Here is a 17,798-nt window from a genome sequence, read left to right on the forward strand (position 1 = left end):
AAGAACAAAAAAATCATGTCATTGGCTGCACACCTCCATGATAGGATCGCTGAAGACAAATGGGTGCATAAGCAAATGTGGCGAAGAAAGCTGATGGTGCCCGGCTATCAAAAGAGATAGTGTCTGGGGTCTTAAAGGCTTGAAGGTGAACAAGCGGCCATCTAGCTCAGAAGCAAAAAAGCCAACATGGAAGAAGCTCACCAGCCAGTGCGATCACGAGGTGCCAAAGGGACCAGGTATAAGGCATCACGCAAAAACAGAGAGAAAGATATATGTGTGTATATGTACATATATATGTGTGTGTATGTATATGTATATATATATGTGTGTGTGTGTGTGTGTGTGTGTATACCATATTGAATGAAGGGGGAAGTGCAGAGTGGAGACCCAAAGCCCATTTGTTGGCCATGGAGATCCCCTCACAGAGGGGTTTAGGGGAGGAGATGAGTCAGTCAGGGTGCGATGTAACACCAATGAAGAATACAGCTTTCCCCCAGATCCTGGATGCTTCCTCCCCCCAACTACCATGATCCGAATTCTACCTTGCAGGGCTGGATAGGGCAGAGGTTGTACACTGGTACATATGAGGGCTAGAGGCACAGGGAATCCAGGGTGGATGATACCTTCAGGACCAAGGGTGTGAGGGGAGATGCTGGGAGAGTGTAGGGTGAGTGGGTTGGAAAGGGGGAACTGATTACAAGGATCCACATGTGACCTCCTCCCTGGGAGATGGACAGCAGAGAAGTGGGGGAAGAGAGACTCCGGATAGGGCAAGATATGACAAAATAACAATCTATAAATTATCAAGGGCACATGAGGGGGTGGGGAGCGGGGAGGGAGGGGAAAAAAAAGAGGACCTGATGCAAAGGGCTTAAGTGGAGAGCAAATGCTTTGAGAATGATTGGGGCAGGGAATGTGCAAATGTGCTTTATACAATTGATGTATGTATATGTATGGATTGTGATAAGAGTTGTATGAGCCCCTAATAAAATGTAAAAAAAGAAAAGGAAAAAAAAGAAAGTGATTAGGGCAAAGAATGTACAGATGTGCTTTATACAATTGATGTATGTATATGTATGGATTGTGATGAGTTGTATGAGCCCCTAATAAAATGTTAAAAAAAATTAGTTGACAGTACACCACCTCATAGCTTTTGAATTGTCCTTTGAAGGGAAGTAATCTCCTGATCTAGCACCTAAGTTTTATTTTGCAGATTTCTGAAGGCTTTAAATAAGCAAGTGTAGTTTATTTATTTTATACATCTAATAGGTAAACATACTTATTAAAGGAGGAAGGGAATGCATAGCAAGCTTGATATTTTTTTAGTGTCCCTCCCTCTCCCCCACATCTCTTTGGAAAAAGATGGCTTCATTCCACTACAGACAAGGCTTTCTAATCGTGTAAAGATTTGTGTGTGAAAACCACAGTTTCTATAGTGTTCTGCAGGGGCGACCGCATGAGTCCGAACCAAGACTGCTGAGTTTGGATGTGAGGTTTCAATTTCACAAAGCATTCTTTATGACTCTGCATACTTCTTGTTCCTTTTTAGTGAGGAGCTGGTACAGTGTTTTTATGAAATGGTTGTGTGCATTATGAGTTTTCAAACTGTGTAACAACTTGGCTTGTTACTTTCCTATGTGCTACATATGTTATAGATGAGGGGGTACCCCCCCCAAATTGGAATTTTTTTTAAAACAAGTTTATCACCTTCAGAGTATTCTCCATTACACTTAATACATTTATCAAATCTGTGATTCCATTCTTGGAAATCTTTTTCAAACATTTTTTTTCGATGATTGACAGCACCTCTCTTTATCTTTACCTCTTCTCTGTCATCAAACCACTGACCTTTCATGTCCCTCTGCATTCTCAGAAACAAAAAGAAGTTGCACAGAATGAGGTCAGATGAGTCAAGTTTATGGAGGCAGAGAGGCATGCTGCTCTTTGTCCCAAACTGGTGCACTGAGATGGCTCCGTGAGCAGGTGCATTGTCATGTTGGCAAAACCAATGCCCTGTCTGCCACAAATCAGGCTTTTTGTCTCACACCGTTACATAATCTTTTCAGAACCTCTAACTAGAAAGATTGATTAACAGTCTGACCTGGTGGAATGAACTCCAATGAACTCCACCGGGTCAGACTGTTATGAACTCCAAATGAACTCCAAATTCCTTCACATCAAAAAAGCCAAATGTGCATGCAAGAACACTTTGTTCTACGAAACTGGTATTCCATGATGCTCACCTTCCCGACATGATTGCTAAAGACAAAGTGGGTGTAAAAGCATATGTAGTGAAGAAGGCTGATGGTGCCCAGCTATCAAAATATATAGCATCTGGCATCTTAATGGCTTGAAGATAAACAAGCAGTCATCTAGCTGAGAAGAAACAAAGCCCATATGGAAGAAGCACACCAGCCTGTATGACCACAAGGTGTTGATGGGATTATGTATCAGGCATCAAAGAACAAAAAATCATATAATTGTGAATGAAGGGGAGTGCGGAGTGGGAACTCAAAACTCAACTGTAGGCAACTGGACATTCCCTTACAGAAGAGTTGCAGAGAGGAGACAAGCTAGTCAGGGCGCAGTGTAGCAGCGATGAAACATAAAATTTTCCTCTAGTTTTTTTTTAATTAAACATTTTATTAGGGACTCATACAACTCTTATCACAATCCATGCATACATCAATTGTATAAAGCACATCTGTACATTCTTTGCCCTAATCATTTTCAAAGCATTTGCTCTCCACTTAAGCCCTTTGCATCAGATACTCTTTTTTCCCCTCCCTCCCTGCTCCCCCCTCCCTCATGAGCCCTTGATAACGTATAAATTATTATTTTGTCATATCTTTCCCTGTCTGACGTCTCCCTTCACCCCCTTTTCTGTTGTCCATCCCTCAGGGGGGATGTCACATGTAGACCCTTGTAATTGGTTCTCTCTTTCCAACCTACTCTCCATCTACCCTCCCAGTATCGCCCCTCACCCCCCTGGTGCTTCCTCCCCCAACTATCATGACCCAGATTCTACCTTACAAATCTGTCTAGACCATAGTATGTACACTGGTACAGATAGGAACTGGAAACACAGGGAATCTGGGACAGATGATCCCTTCAGGACCAGTGGTGAGAGTGGTGATACCAGGAGGGTAGAGGGAAGGTGGGGTGGATAGGGGGAACTGATCATAAGGAGCTACATATAACCCCCTCCTTGGAGGATGGACAGCAGAAAAGTGGGTGAAGGGAGACATCAGACAATGTAAGACATGATCAAATAATAATAATTTATGCAAATAATAATTTATGAATTATCAAGGGTTCATGAGGGAAGGGGACAGGGAGGGAGGGGAAAAATGTGAAGCTGATACCAAGGGCTCAAGTAGAAAGCAAATGTTTTGAGAATGATGATGGCAACAAATGTACAAATGTGCTTGACACAATGGATGGATGTATGGATGATGATAAGAGTTGTAAGAGCCCCCAATAAAATGATTAAAAGACCCCAAACAAACCAAATGAGCATCGGGGTTTTTTTGGTACCCTCTAAATGATATTCATCATATTTACACTGCTGTGTTAGTTGGAGACCATATTGTAATCACTTAGCTGAAACCTTTTTGACTGGAAGAATATTGATACTTTCTTTTTTTAAAAAAACATTTTATTAGGGGCTCATACAACTCTTATCACAGTCCATACATATACATACATCAATTGTATAAAGCACATCTGTACATTCTTTGCCCTAATCATTTTCTTTTTTTACATTTTATTAGGGACTCTTACAACTCTTATCACAATCCATACATCAATTGTATAAAGCACATCCATACATTCCCTGCCCCAAGCATTCTCAAAGCATTTGCTCTAACATTGATACTTTCACAGAGTCTCAGATTGCTTTGCATTCTGTAATAGTTTCTTAAGATTCTGTCCCTTGAGAGGAAAAAGTCTGACTTCTTGAAATGTAGATCTGAGCGTGACTTCAATCAAGCATCGAGGGCCCTCTTGCTCTTCTTCAAATGGCAAGCTAGTATGTTCTAGAGCACAGGGCAGCCCACAAGAATGAGGGCCCAGAGGACACCCACATTTTAGTAAAGTGACACTGCTTTCAGCATTGCTGTGCTTTGGTGGCCCGACAGAGGTTAACAGAGTTCCCCATGGTGACGGCAACTGAGCACAGCCCAAAGAAAAGACACACACCAGCTTTATTTGAAAAGAAACAGTGTTTATTAAGAAATTATATGTGGAATTCTCCTACGGTCTGTGAACATGGTTTTTTCCATTTCCACAGCACAAGACAACTAAGGACATGTGGCAAACACTGGTAATGCTTGGGCCTGGAGGAGCCCTCGTTATAGAAGATGAAACAGAGTGACTCGTGTACTAATTAAAGTTTTTGGATCCAAAGAAAAGACAAACTTTTACCACCGAGTTCTCACCTAGACAATGACTGAAACCTCTCCATGGGATTTCCATAGCCCAGTCTGAAGCATTAGGTAATAATTAGGTCAGGTCAGTTCAGTAGAGCAGAGTGTTCTCAACACAGTCACAGTCAGACCAACAGTCCGTTCACTACAGCAGGACATCGGAAACATTTGCAGTCTTCCTTCCGAGAAACGGTGCTTACCGAGCACAGAAATAGGAACTTTTCAAGTATTTTATCCTTATGAACGGCACTATTTAGAACTATAAATTAGAAATAAATTATAAAAACTAGCATACGATGCATTTTTTTCCTTACATGACAGTGTTGTAAATAAGCCGTAAACGAAGAATTGCAACATCACCTGACTTTATATGTGGTCAACAGTCCAACATGCTAATCATAAAAATAGCTTTTACAAATATACATTTGTATACAGTGTCTCCCTTGCCATTCATCAATGTCCTTCCTTCACATTTATTGACTTTTAAGATTTAAAACCAAACCTAATTAGCTGGGAGGAAAAAACATTAACAATCTAAACCATAAAACTCAGACAATTGTACAGTTTAGAACAGAGAAGAAATGGAATTTCTAAATTTAAATGATACTGTCCATTTTATTTATTTGGGTTTTTATATAAATTGAACCAAAGATGTTGCTATCCAGGAAGAAACCACCTTTCACATTTCCGGGGGTTGTCACAGTTTCTCTCTGCTGTTTCCGTGGTGTCACATATCACTTCAGATCATTTTATCTGTAGAAACTGGGAAAAGAAAAACAGATTGAAAACATAGGGATGTGTGTTTCATTTTTCGCATGCATACATTCAGTGAAAAGACTAACTCAGTATAGGCATAGAGAAAGAACTAGATCTCTAGGGTAAGTACGTTTGTTGATAGCTTTCCAGCTCCTCTCTTGTAACCAAATCTAAAATGATTTCCATTTATACTGTGCTGTGATTTCCGCCCGCCCCCCGCCCCCTGCCCAACCACCATTGTCTGTCAGTTTATTGCACTGTGGTTGGCTCATGTGCTGCTGTTATATCGAAGGCTATGTCGCTGGTATTTCAAGTACCAGCAGGGTCAACCAAAGCGGACAGGTTTCAGCAGAGCTTCCAGATTAAGAACAGACTATGAAGAAGGAATAGGACTTAGCCACTGAAAACCATCTGGACAGCAGAAACACCTTGTCAATTACTGTAAACCTCATGAACAGTGTCAGAAGTGGAGTCCCTCCGATGGGAAGTCACCCAACCAATGACTGTGGAAAAGCTGTCCTTCCAAGTAGAGTTGACCATCATGATGCAGATGGAGTAAAGCCTGCGGAGTAAAGGTCCTGGGGCACCTGCCCATGGCTTAGGTGGCAGGTGTGGGGCCAGAACCAGGTCATACCGCACAGTCTAACATGAAGAAAAGCATGCATGGGGACCTTCACTCTATCTATATGCTGAGCAAATAATCAGAGAAGCTAGAGTATACGAAGAAGAATGTGGCATCAGGGGAGGAAGAAGGTTTAATAACAATCTGAGATAGGCAGATGACACAACCCTCTGAAAGTGAGGAGGACCTGAAGCACTTGCTGATGACGATCAAGGAGCTCAGCCTCCAGTATGGATTACAGCTCAGTATAAAGAAATTCCAGATCCTCACAACGGGGCCGATAGGTAACATCATGATCAACGGAGGGAAGGTTGAAGTTGCAAAGGATTTTGGCTTGCTTGCTCACGAAAGTTGTAGTGAAGAGTTCAAACAATGCACTGCACCGGGTAGATCTGCTGCACAAGACCTCTGCGGAGGGTTGAAAAGCAAGATTGTTCCTTGGAGGACTGAGATGTGCCTGACTCAAGCCAGTGCATTTTCTTTTTTTTTTAAAACGTTTTATTAGGGGCTCATACAACTCTTATCACAGTCCATACATATACATACATCAATTGTATAAAGCACATCTATACATTCTTTGCCCTAATCATTTTCTTTACTTTCTTTCTTTTTTTTCTTCCCTTTTCTTTTTTTTACATTTTATTAGGGACTCATATAACTCTTATCACAATCCATACATATACATACATCAATTGTATAAAGCACATCCATACATTCCCCGCCCCAATCATTCTCAAAGCATTTGCTCTCCACTTAAGCCCTTTGCATCAGGTCCTCTTTTTTTTCCTCTCCCTCCCCTCTCCCCCCTCCCTCATGTGCCCTTGGTAATTTATACATCGTTATTTTGTCATATCTTGCCCTATCCGGAGTCTCCCTTCCCCCCTTTTCTGCTGTCCCTCTCCCAGGGAAGAGGTCACATGTGGATCCTTGTAATCAGTTCCCCCTTTCCAACCCACTCACCCTCCACTCTCCCAGCATCGCCCCTCACACCCTTGGTCCTGAAGGTATCATCCACCCTGGATTCCCTGTGCCTCCAGCCCTCATATGTACCAGTGTACAGCCTCTGCCCTATCCAGCCCTGCAAGGTAGAATTCGGATCATGGTAGTTGGGGGGAGGAAGCATCCAGGATCTGGGGGAAAGCTGTGCTCTTCGTCGGTACTAGTCACACCCTGACTGACCCATCTCCTCTCCTAAACCCCTCTATGAGGGGATCTCCAGTGGCCGACACTTGGGCCTTGGGTCTCCACTCTGCACTTCCCCCTTCATTCAATGTGGTATATGCCAGTGCATTTTCAATGGCCCCGTTTGCAGTGAAAGCCGCATAAGGAAGAATGGAGGCAAAGCGTTGGTTGCATTTGACCCGCGCTGTTGGTGAAGACTACTGAAAGGCGCACAGCGTGCCAGAACAAGCAACGGCTCTGCCTGGCACAAAGTACAGCTGCGATGCTCCTTCGAGGCAGCGCTGGTGAGCCTTCTTCTCAAGTGCGGCACTTTGGATACGTTACGGGGAAAGACGAGTCTCTGGAGAAGCACATGACGCTTGGTAAAGTCGAGGTGTGGCTGGAAGAGGAAGGCCCTTAATGAGATGGATGGACACGGGGGCGGCCACATAAACGTTCTGAGATGGCGCAGGACAGGACCGGGTTTCGTTCCGCTGTACACAGATCTGGTATGAATCAGAACTGACTCGACAGCACATTAACAACAACAACATGGATTTTTGTTGTTGTTGTTAACCCAGAAAATACACTGCTCAGCATCAGCCATTCCTTTTTCAACCTGATCTCTTTTGTGAGGCTGGGAGAAAATGGTGCAAGCTCCAGGCGAAAGAAAGAGATTTGGTGGCCTTTGTGGCTGTTGCTCCTAAGGAGAATGACCTTGGGATATTGTTTCCCTCTAAGAGGCTTTGAGCAGTACAGCCGCCAGCCTCTGCAGTAGGAGGAGACGCTAAAGAAGTCTCCTGTGTGTGGTCCACAGTGCTGGTTAGGGGAGCCTGCAGCGAGTCAGGAACACGTGGTTGTTGTTGTTTGTTAGGGACCCTGGTACGATAAAATGAAATGCTGACCATTCCTTCCCCTTCCTCACAATCTTTACCTTCGACACTATCGTTGCAGCCACTCTGTCCATTCATTCTTGCTGAGAGTCCTCATCTCTTTTTTGTTGACTCTCCACTTTACCAAACAGAAACATTACACAAGAGCCAATATTACACAAGAAGCGGAAGCTGAATCCGAATAAATACACAACAGAGGACAAGGTAAGACTCTGTAAATGGGGAAAGGCTCTTATTTCTCTTATAATGAAGTTCCAGATAGACAGGAAAGTGACCCATATTGCTCTGTAATTCTAAGGATCTAGATAAACGAGGTGAAGTGTCTGTCTGCAGAGTCAAAGAGGCAAATCAAGGAATCGGTTTGAATGGGAATCAATGGCTCCTATGAACAGTCAGACGAGCTCTCGTGGCAGAGTGACTTGTGCACTGAGCTAACCACACGGTTCAAACCCACCAAGTGCTCTGTGGAAGAAAGGTGAGGCTGTCTGCTCCATAAAGATTTAAAGTTTCAGAAACCCCAAAGGGGCGATTCTGCTCTTATTAGTGTCTCCATGAGTCAGAATCGACCTGCTGGTTTGGGTTTGCTTATGATTAGTCAGTGAAATAAGTAACTTGACCTTTCCATTGAAACGCTGACAGCATGCAGAGCTAATTAAAAGACTGAATATGGCAATTGCAGGGTAAGAACTGCACTGATGGGCGCAGCGTCAGCTCTCATGCGTGACCAAGATTGCTGGTTGAGAAGAATGAGTGGACACAGTGGGCAGTTTCTCTCCCGTCATAGGTACACATCGTTCAGTTAACAGAAAGGGTGTCTTCCTTACGGAGTACTCTCGTGGAAGTTCAGGGAAGTTTAAACTTAAAGATCAGTGTGTATGGGAATCGTAACCACTACACGAATGTGTTTGTGGTAAGAATCAGTCTGTGAACATCTGGTGCCTCTTGTGTGATTTAGAGGGGCAGACCTGTAATTTCAGTTCAGAATGTAAAATTGAAAAATTGATTGAGACACAGGATTTCAGTCTTATGTTTTGAAATCTGGGAAATTGGAAAATCTGGGAAACCATAAATCACATTTTATTGGATTTTAAGAATTATTTCATTGTGAGGATTTCACAGGTAAATGAAATGCTTAAAGAACACGCAATTCTATTAAATTTATAACTGCTACTTACAATGCACAAATCCATTTAATTTACTAATATGGGACACATATTATACAAAGACCTCAAAGATTTACTTTGAAAAATCTGTTGTCTTTATAAATATAATAAAAATAAATTTGTAACGATTTTGATTTTAAAGCTTTCATGAATCGAGCTCAACTTAAACTAACCCAATTATACTCTTCCAGTCGTCTTACTTATCTCTCCAAGCATCAACCACTTTATTTTTGTAGGAAGAAAAAGCCTTCATGGCTAAGGCACAGGTGCATTCTGATGTGATATTCCTTCTCTGTAGGCATCCCTCCCACGGTCCTCTCTTCCTCCACCTCCACCCTCCTCCGTCTTTCCCTCTGTCTCACCCCACCTAGACTCTCTGCCACTCACACATATTTTTATTTTGAGAATATGCCGCACTGCAGCTCCAGGTTGTGTTCATGCACATGCGAGAGGTGAGTTAGTCTTTAAAGCACAAAGTTGTGAATTTATCATACAAAAGACATGCCACTTTTGGTGTGCGTAACATAAAGGAAAATGTATATGTTATCTGCATTCACATCCAAGCTATCCATTTTCAGTGAGAAAATGGGTAATTTAAGTGAAATCATACTAATGAACAACATATAGAGTGATTGATACCCATCTGCTAAATTATCCTTTTCAATTTAAAAATTTGTAACTGACGTGAAAATCAAACTGAATTAACTCAAAGATAATCAACACCATGTGTGCGCGGGAAGAAAATGATGATTGCAATTACACTATTTTCTTGTCGTCCATTAATTACTCTCTTTATTATTAATGGAAAATACTTAAATGGTTGCTGCAGCCGTGTGTGCAGTGTTTGCTAACCAGTGTGGTATCTCCCCAGGCGAACCGTGGCAGGTGACATCAGTTAATACGCTGATATCATCCTGTACCTCATGAAAGATGGGGATAACTGGTAGGAAACCCTCTGTGATATTTATGAAAACAAACCAACCAAACCAGCCTATATGCACACACCATCATCTCGAATGTGGTCCTTCCATACTCTGTTCTTTGGTCCTTGATTCTAAATGATTATATGACATATAATACTATATAAAACTCATCATTCTGGGAAGTAGAGAAGCAGGTTTGAGAATCATTTTTGAAGCCGCATTTCCTTGCCACGAATCTCCAAAGCACTTGCCTGTCACTGCATAAGACAAAAGCTTCATTACCTTCGCATTCCAAAGTAGGCATTACTACTCACAGGGCTACAATGCAAGAGAAATACTCTTCTTATCCAAAATTAATAGCAAAATATATTCCTCAAGCCCATCCCGGATGTCCTGGTCTTTGAAGAGCATTGCTGCTGCTTCTCAAGGACTGGGAGACAAGGAACCAACCCTGACATTCCTGCTTCCTTTTCCTCGCTGTCAGGCTGATTGGCTGGGCTTAATGTGAAGCTAGTGCTCTCCTCTTGAATAGTGGGTAATTGATCTACTGGCTGTAGGACAGCATGGGTGCTTTTAGAACAAACTCTCCTGATGATGAATGCTTCTCAACTCTCAGTCTCACCCATTTCTGAACAGCACCCACTCAGATGGGCCCGAGTTTATTGAATCAAGCAATTTACTTCTATTTGACAAAGATGAAAAGGATAGTCGTAATTTTCAGGGCAGGTACATTCACTTGGAAACCTCATGCATTCCTATGTTTGCCACGAGTAGGCCAGCCATATGTGGACTGAGAGCTTACGTACAGTTCTAACCAAGAAATTATACTTTCAAAGACGTCTTGTGGTTTCGTGAATGTAGCTATGCATCTGCTTTTTCTAATTAACAAAATAATCCATATTTTAATAATACTTACAGAAACAAAATTGACAAGTGAAAGGAAATATGTGGATAAAATAGGCCCCAAACTTTTAATTTTATTTTTATAGTCATTTTATTAGGGGCTCATACAACTCTTTTCACAATCCATATATACATCATTTGTGTCCAGCACATTCGTACGTATGTTGCCATCATCATTCTCAAAACACCTACTTTCTACTTGAGCCCTTGGTATTAGCTCCTCATTTTCCCCCCTCCTTCCCCATTTCCCCTCCCCCTGAACCCTTGATAATTTATAAATAATTATTATTTTATCATATCTTATACTATCCGACGTCTCCCTCACCAAATTCTCCACTGTCTGTCCTCCAGGGAGGAGGTTATATGAAGACCTTGTCATCTGTTCCCCCTTTCTCCCTCACCCTCCCGATATCGCCACTCTCACGACTGTTCCTGAGCAGTTCATCTGTCCTGGATTCCCTGTATTTTCAGTTCCTATCTGTGCCAGTGTATATCCTCCGGTCCAGCCGGATATGTAAGGTAGAATTGGGATCGTGATAGTGGGGGGAAGGAAGCATTTAAGAACGAGAGGAAAATTGTATGTTTCCTCTTTGCTACACTGCACTCTGACTGGCTTGTCACCTTCCCACAGCCCTTCTGCAAGGGGATGTCCAATTTCCCCCATATGGGCCCTGGGTCCCCACTCTGCACTCCCCTTCATTCACAATGCTATGATTTTTCTTTTTTTGGTCTTTGATGCCTGATACTTGATCCCTTTGATGCCTTGTCATCTCACAGGCTGGTGTGCATTTTCCATGTGGGCTTTGTTGTTTTTCTCAGTTAGATGGCCTCTTGTTTATCTTCCTGCCTATGGGACCCCAGATTCTATATATTTTGACACCTGGGCATCATCAGCTTTCTTCACCGCATTTTAGGTCCCAGACTTTTTATATAAAAACAGAATCTTATGAACAGGAAGTATCTATTTTTTTGCTCACCATTTACCACATTCACTGGGTAATTGCTCATCCATTCTTTTTTTGGGACAGGGTCAATAGATTTGGCTCTTGAAAATCATTCATTCAGAAAAAATTAGAAAGCTTAACTGAGGTTCCTACAGCCACAAAACAAATTCTTCTCGCTAAAAAGCAAACTCACTGTCATTGAGTTGATTCCATCTCTCGGTCACCCTGTAGGGCAGAATAGAACTGCCCCCTGTGGGTTTCCAAGGTTGTAACTCTTTTATTTTTTAATTAATCATTTTATTGGGAAGCTCTTACAAATCTTCCAGCAATCCATTATTCAATAGTAATAAACACACTGTGTATACATTGCCATCAACATTTCCAAAATGATTTCTTTCTACTTGAGCCCTTGGTATCAGCTACTTACCCCTGCCCCCTCCCATTCTCCCACCGTTGTGAATCCTTGATAAATTATATACTATTATTGTTATTTTGTGTCTTACATTGTTTGTGGTCTCCCTGCACCCATCTTTCTGTTATTTGTCTCCCTTGGGGGGGCACCCTATATATCCAACCTTGTGATGGGTTCTCCTTTTCTCTCCCTCACCTCCTTTCCTACCATCTCCCTGCCCTTGTGATATCACTACTCTCACTACTGTCCCTGAGGGTTTTATCTGTCTAGCGTTCCATTTGTCAAGACCTCTTATCTGTACAAATGTGTGCTCACTCATCCAGCTGGACTGAGGCTGTGACTCTTTATGGGAGTAGAGAGTCTCCTCTTTTTCCTAAGGAGCGGCTGATGGTTTCAAACTGCTGATCTTGCAGTTAGCAGCCCAACACCTAATCACTATACCTCCAGGGCTCCTGAAGAAATTTCTAGCATCTATTATACTTGCCTTCTATTAATAAGTCATTGGGACCAAAATTATATTGTAGTTTTAGTCTAAATAAGTATCTCTCAAAAACCATAGTGGAATGAACAACCAGAGGGCTAGTAAGTTACTACAATGCCTACACATGAAGGCAATATCATTTCTCAATCATGTAGTTCTTGGAGATGAAATCGTTTTCTTTCCTTAGTGGATGGCCTCTTAGGGGGTAGAGCGATGGAGCAATGAACACAGGAGGAAACAAAAGTGAAGCACTCCTCCAGAAACTTGGATTTAAGACTATCTGATAAACTTCGGAGTCTTTAATTCTAAACTCAAGACTTAACTGGTCAGGGCAGAAAATAGGCCATGCCACGTAAGTGAGTCAGGATGCTATACAGGTCTCTGAACCTTGATTAGATCCCAATGGGAAGCAATCCAGCAGCCAAAGGAAGAATGTGTTGATACCAGGAATTTGGCACAGTCAGTACAGAAAAGTAGGATCGTCTTGTGTAGGCAACTTGCTTATGCCAACCGAGGAATAGTCTACAAAAGAAGCTATTCATGTCCTAGAAGGGATCCAGGTCTGCAGTAATAGACCTATTACTATGGTAGATAGGCACACCTCAAGCAATCTCCGTAATATTCTTTTAAAAATATTTTAATCATTTTATTGGGGGCTCATAGAACTCTTATCACAATTCATCCATCCATCCATCCATCCTGTTATCCATCCATTCATTGTATCAAGCACATTTATACATTTGTTACCATAATCATTTTCAAGAGATTTTCTTTCTATTTGAGCCCTTGGTATCAGCTCCTCATTCCTCCCTCCCTCCATCACAAAACCTTGATAATTTATAAATTATTATTTTGTCATGTCTTATCCTGATTGATGTCTCCCTTCACCCACCTTTCTCTTGTCCAACCCGTGCAAGGGTGTTATAGGTAGGTCATTGTGATCGGTTCCCCTTTCTCCCCCTACCTTCCTCTTCCCCTCCTCGTATCGCTACCTTCCATATCGGTTAATCTCAGTGATGTTCTAACACACCATCAACTCTGTTCTGAATCTCTGCTAACCAAGAAAACCGTTCTAATTGATAATTTCTCACAGCTTGCCTATTGGAAGAGAAGGGCACAAGATGAATCCCCTTTGCAGTTTTATGTATCCCTGTCAGTTCTTAAGCCAGTGTTCTACATCTGTGTACCAGTCTATTATAGATGGTTCTTCCCATTGGCCGGAAGTCCTGTTCCTCTGGCACTTGCTGACACACCCATTTTATGAAGATGTAAAGCTAGCTCTGTAACCTGGACTCTAGGGAATTGTTGTTACACAGCTATGATGTACCTGTCTAGGCGCTGGCTTCTCTCTCAGCGTTACCTCTACTTGCTGTGTGCACTGCAAAATCTCAATATAGGCAATAGTTCTGAAGCTACATGTGAAGGCACATAGGATTTCATGGATTTTGAAAGTTTCTAACCCTCTCCTTTTGCCTCTGATGGACGGGTTAGTTGTCTTCTGTTACCATTGGTAGGACTGTAGCTGGCCAATGTATTAGGTTGCATAGTTACATGAAACTCATCTTTTAGATGGAGATCTACTGCTTATAATTTGTCATTCTATCAAACTTACTGCAGTTGGGTAAATATGACATCAATTATAATGATTCCTGTTAAGTCAAGATTCCACTGAAAACTCTTCTGGGCCTTCTCCTTGGTCATTCTCATTGCCTTTGCCTGTCTACATGCCATTTACTCCCCAAAATGCTTCTTTCTGATTCCAAGAGTTCAGTTTTATAAGCCAAACCCTAAAAGGTTCTACCCAATAATTCCCATATCTTTACCCTATCTCCATTTTATAGCATTTATGAGTTGAGTATGACCAAGAGAAACAGGATATATATATATATTAAAAAACCTGTTGACATAGAGTCAATTCTGACTTATAGATTTCCAAGATTGTGAATTGTTATGGAAGCAGATAGCCTCATCTTTCTTCTTTGAACCAGCTTGTGGATTTGAACTGGCAATCTTTTAATTAGCAGACAAGTCTCTAATCCACACCAATATGCTTTGTTATTGCAAAGAAAGATGAAATGCTGGAAAAATCAGGCATTTTCTGTAGTGTCATAGGATTTAAGTTCCTGCATAAATAACAGGATAATATTCTAAAGATTGTAAAATATTCATAAAGATAAAATAAAACCCTAATGTTAGAAGAATTACATTTCACTTACCTAATTCTAATGAATGGTATACTTAAGAAAATTATAAAGTGATTACCAATTTAATTTTTGCATCATTTATATTTTAGTTTAGTTTTATTAGATTTATAGACTTTATGTAGGAATTTTTTGATACTGAACTGAAAATACTATATGCTAACAAAAACTAAAAATATCATATCTCTTATGGGCATTTGGTCTTAGACACTGTTGATCATATGTCATGAAAAAATACCAATGACAAGAACAGGAACAACAACTGTTTTCAGAGCTAATGATGTCATTCCCTCTAATTACTGCTGTCTGTCACACAAACTATAGTAATAGTCTCTCTATCTAGACCAGCAGATCATTAGTGTTTCTGGAGTTCATTTCATTTAACTGAAGACACAAGTAATTTTAAAACAAGGGGAAAATAATGCCTTCTCTTCTGAATTCATTAAAGGGAGAAGTTTTTGTGTGGTAAGATGCAGCATATGATGACACATGTCTGTTTCCTCCCTTATAATTCCTGAAGCTTTTAGAGAGTCAGAGTAGCAGAGTGTTTAGGCTCACAAGCTTGAAGGCAGAATCCCAAGTCTTGTTTCTCCTTAGGGAAGCTGCCTTAGGCAATCTGTTTAACCTTTTAAAACATCACTCCCTTGATTATAAAATGGAAATGATACCAGTGGAGCCCATTTCACAAGGTCTGTGTGAACATGGCAGGACACGATGACATGTAAATCACATAGCGCAGTGTCGGGGAAGCGCGCAGCAACTGCTGGGCATTGTAACTACGGAGGAGACCGCACAGGAAAACCCCCAGACCAAGCCAGTTGCATCAAGTTATTTTTGAATCACAACAACCCATGGATCGCAGCATTGAATAGTGTCACAAAGTGGATCATTAAGTGTTTCTCTCGACATGGACTCTAACCGTTAACACTTTGGTTAGCCGCCAAGATCATGTCCACTGTATGGACACTCATGTCCAGAGCAGAAAAAACAACCTAAATGCCTATCAAGGGAGGAACTGGTAAACATACTGTGCCACACGGGCGATGGAATACTATGCAACAACGAACAATGATAATGAATCTGTATCACATCTCACAGCATGCATGAACATGGAGGACCTTATGTGGAGTAAAATAACTGTCTAGTACATAAGTTCAAATAGTGCATGAGACCACTAATACAAGCCAATCAAGAAATAGCTTCTCTCTATAAGCAAATACTCTTTGATGACTACTGGGGATGGAAGATGGCGGGAGGGAGACTCGCTGACTAGATAGCAGATGTGCGACTTTTGGCGACGGGAAAGGTAATGCATACTATGAGGGAAGTCAGCACACGATCAAGATAAAGGAAGACACGAGAGGCACAAAAGCAAAAAGAACAACAGCAAACTATAGAATATCAAAGCATGCAATAACAATAATATAAAACATTAATTTGTGTATGGATATACAGATGGCTAGGTATGCTAAATCGGTAAGGGAGGTTGTACAAGAGGACCACCTCACATGTATACAGGTATAAACCCAAACCAAACTCAGTGCCATTGAGTCAGTTCTGATGCATGATCAACCTTTCAGGACAGGCCAGAACTACCCAGATGAGTTTCTGAGACTGCAGCTCTTTATGGGAGTAGAAAGCCTCGTCTTTCCCCAAGGAGGGACTGGTGGTTTCAAACCTGTCAAACCTGTGACCATTGTGGATATTTGCATGTACTGCAGGTATATGCTTCCATGAGAGGGCTTCAAAAAGTTCAGGGAAATAGTCCATTTTGTTAATGTAACATTAACAAAAATATCTTCCATTATCTTTTAATTCCATTTTCCTATAAGCTTTAGGAAAGCAAAGCTTTGGAAACTTCTTAGACATTAGCAAACACTTCATGGACATGAACTACTGGGCATGAAGGCTAAGAACAATACTCTCCTGGTGCCTCGAGACCAACTGACACAACATAGTTCATAAAGATAATGGCACTACATCTGGTGAGTAGTGTCTGGGGTCTTTAAAGCTTACAAGCCACCATCTAAGACACAACGATTAGTCTCTTCCTGTCCGGAGCAAAGGGAAGTGAAGGAAACCAAAGTCTAAAGGAAGTAATTACTCAGTTCAGTAACGGCCTCCACTGAACTACAACTTCCGTAAGCCTGAGATCTGAACTAGATTGTGCTTGAAGAGCAGTACCAATTGCTCTGCCCAGAAAAACAACAGACGATTCTGGTTAGAATTTGGGGAAAATGTACAAAAAAGAATTCACATTCGCAAGAAAACCCAGGACTTACCCTGATGAACTGGGGGGAGGGAAAGGATGAATACCCCAGTGCCTCGGTTCTCAATTGCGGGTCACAACCCTTTTGGGGGTCGAAGGACCCTTTCACAGGGGTCGCCCGGTTCATAACAGTAGCAAAATTACAGTGATGAAGTAGCAGGGAAAATAATTTTATGGTCGGGGGTCACCACCACATGAGGAACTGTATTAAAGGGCGCGGTATTCAGAAGGCTGAGAACCACTGCCCTAGTGGAACACTAGAATTTGCACATGGCCTTCCCTTGCTTTTTCCCTGATTGTGGCAGATCTGCCTAGATTTAATTTTTTCAAGTTGTATCTTCAACTACTTCAATATCATTTTACTTAAAAACTTGCTGTACACTCGCAGCAATTTCCACAATAGTAAAAGGCTGGAAGCAAACCCCAAAGCCTGAACTACAGAACAGATACACAAACTCTGGTACATTCATAGTAAGGAATGTTATGTATCAATAAAAAACGATAATGCTCTTAAGCACTGCAAGACATAGTCAAAACTAGAGAGCGTTACGCTTAACAAACCCAGTCAATCTTACAAAGATAACCACCCAATATCACTATTGTTATAAGGAAAAACAAAGAAGAGAAACGGGGTTCACACACC

At 41.5% G+C, this 17,798-nt stretch overlaps 1 protein-coding gene across 1 annotated transcript in view; it reads right to left on the minus strand.

Annotated features, from left to right (window-relative positions):
• Positions 1–4,204: 4,204 nt before the first annotated feature.
• RALYL (RALY RNA binding protein like) overlaps positions 4,205–17,798 on the minus strand; it is a 446,351-nt gene continuing 432,757 nt past the window's right edge. The window contains exon 9 of the mRNA XM_075549530.1: positions 4,205–5,189. The gene's annotated coding sequence lies outside the window, so the exon portion shown is untranslated. The remainder of the gene's footprint in view (positions 5,190–17,798) is intronic.

Source organism: Tenrec ecaudatus, chromosome 5 (genome assembly GCF_050624435.1).
Source record: "Tenrec ecaudatus isolate mTenEca1 chromosome 5, mTenEca1.hap1, whole genome shotgun sequence".
Taxonomy (NCBI): Eukaryota; Metazoa; Chordata; class Mammalia; order Afrosoricida; family Tenrecidae; genus Tenrec; species Tenrec ecaudatus.